The 2,600-nt window shown below is 40.0% G+C and overlaps 1 non-coding gene across 1 annotated transcript; it reads left to right on the top strand.

The window, feature by feature from the left end:
* The first annotated feature begins 310 nt into the window (after nucleotides 1–310).
* LOC125081582 (U12 minor spliceosomal RNA) lies at nucleotides 311–463 on the top strand. The gene has a single exon (XR_007121760.1). It is a non-coding gene; the product is annotated as a U12 minor spliceosomal RNA (small nuclear RNA).
* Nucleotides 464–2,600: the final 2,137 nt, after the last annotated feature.

Raw genomic sequence — 2,600 nt, 5'->3', positions numbered from 1 at the left:
TAAAGCTCTCTCTAATCTTCTCTGACTGGTCATTCTAATCTATTCCCTACTACTGAGCCAGTCCAGAAATCCTGTGCTGCCCCAGATCTAATCACTGTTCTCTGAATTCTGGCCTTTTTGTATCTCCAGCCTTTCCTCCACTCTCCACCCACAGTCAGGACTCTTTTTCAATCTTTATTTTCAATGAAACTGTGAATTTGATTAATTCACACAGTAAAGGAACTAATTGAAGGGATAGTGGAGAGTTCACATAATCAACTGGAAAGCCAGAGAACTCTATGTGGAAGGAAATTGAGAAAGGAAGAAATCTATGCCTTAAACTTAGGAGTAAGGAAAATAACAATTTGAGGTGACGCCGGAATCCTCACTGCTAATGTGAGATGAATTTGTGACTGGATACAGGTTGCCCCTAAGCTGATCTGCCTACTTGGTAGCATGCCTGGAGTCGTGATCTGCATGTCCCCCTTCAATACTAAAAGAGTAGACTGGTATAAGCTAATAATCAAAACTGAGAAGGTGCTTGTTTCCTCTAAGTGATAAACACGGTTAATCCAAGGAAGGAAGGGGGGGGGAAGGAGGGAGAGATGAAGGGAGGGAGGGACGGAGAGAAGGAAAGAACCCAAGATTATTTCATAGGAATGATCTGTTGGGGAGAACCTCAACATTATCAATCATCATTACACCACTGTGCCCTCCAGTCTTCTGCAATCACAGCAAATGATCTCTCTCCCTAGCCTTTCCCTTTGCTTTATTTCCACAAGATTTAAAGTTCCAAGCAAGAACACACACTTAGTCATGGCTGACTCACATGTCCACAACTCAAAAACCATGGGGCAAGGGAAAGTTACTTAGCATGAAAAATCAGTGAAATATATTATGTGGGGCACATATCATTGTTTTTATAAAATCCCAAGAGAATATATTAAAAATAATTTGAATTCAAGGGAGATATCCACAGAGCAATTGGGCACAGACATATATGCAAAAACTCAATGTCTCCCTTATACAAAAACAAAGAAAACTACAATGCCAAAGACATCAAACACTTAAAAGGGAAAAACAAAATATAGACCCTTATGAAGAAAACTGTAGGGGAACCTGAGTGGTTCAGTCAGTTAAGCACTCAACTCTTGATTTTGGTTTAGGACATGATCTCAGGGTCCTGGAATTGAGCCCTGCATAGGGCTCCATGCTCAGTGGGGAGTCAGCATGAGGGTTCTCTCTCTCTCTCTCTGAACCCCCTGACTCATGCACACTATATCTCTCTCTCTCAAATAAAAAAAAAAATCTTTATTTTTTTAATTTAAATTCAATTAGCCAATATGCAGTACATCATTAGTTTCAGATGTAGTGTTCAATAAATAAATCTCTAAAAAAAAAGAAAACTATAAACACTAATTCAGATGTATAACGGAAGAATTGAATAAATAAAAACACTCATTATTTTTGGGTGGAGAGACTGAGTATTTTTTTTTTTTTCTTTCTTTCTTTTTTTTTTTTTTTTTTTTTTTTTTTACAGCTTTATAAACATATATTTTTATCCCCAGGGGTACAGGTCTGCGAATCGCCAGGTTTACACACTTCACAACACTCACCATAGCACATACCCTCCCCGATATCCATAACCCCACCCCCTCTCCCAACCCCCTCCCCCCATCAACCCTCAGTTTGTTTTGTGAGATTAAGAGTCACTTATGGTTTGTCTCCCTCCCAATCCCATCTTGTTTCATTTACTCTTCTCCTACCCCCTCGACCCCCCATGTTGCATCTCCTCTCCCTCATATCAGGGAGATCATATGATAGTTGTCTTTCTCCGATTGACTTATTTCGCTAAGCATGATACCCTCTAGTTCCATCCACGTCGTCGCAAACGGCAAGATTTCATTTCTTTTGATGGCTGCATAGTATTCCATTGTGTATATATACCACATCTTCTTTATCCATTCGTCTGTAGATGGACATCTAGGTTCTTTCCATAGTTTGGCTATTGTAGACATTGCTGCTATAAACATTCGGGTGCATGTGCCCCTTCGGATCACTATGTTTGTATCTTTAGGGTAAATACCCAGCAGTGCAATTGCAGGGTCATAGGGTAGTTCTATTTTCAACATTTTGAGGAACCTCCATGCTGTTTTCCAGAGTGGTTGCACCAGCTTGCATTCCCACCAACAGTGTAGGAGGGTTCCCCTTTCTCCGCATCCTCGCCAGCATCTGTCATTTTCTGACTTGTTAATTTTAGCCATTCTGACTGGTGTGAGGTGATATCTCATTGTGGTTTTGATTTGTATTTCCCTGATGCCGAGTGATATGGAGCACTTTTTCATGTGTCTGTTGGCCATCTGGATGTCTTCTTTGCAGAAATGTCTGTTCATGTCCTCTGCCCATTTCTTGATTGGATTATTTGTTCTTTGGGTGTTGAGTTTGCTAAGTTCTTTATAGATTTTGGACACTAGCCCTTTATCTGATATGTTATTTGCAAATATCTTCTCCCATTCTGTCAGTTGTCTTTTGGTTTTGTTCACTGTTTCCTTTGCTGTGCAAAAGCTTTTGATCTTGATAAAATCCCAAAAGTTCATTTTTGCCCTTGCTTCCCTTGCCTT

The sequence above is a fragment of the Lutra lutra genome, chromosome 11 (genome assembly GCF_902655055.1).
Source record: "Lutra lutra chromosome 11, mLutLut1.2, whole genome shotgun sequence".
NCBI lineage: Eukaryota > Metazoa > Chordata > Mammalia > Carnivora > Mustelidae > Lutra > Lutra lutra.
This window is presented reverse-complemented; position numbering and strand designations above follow the sequence as displayed.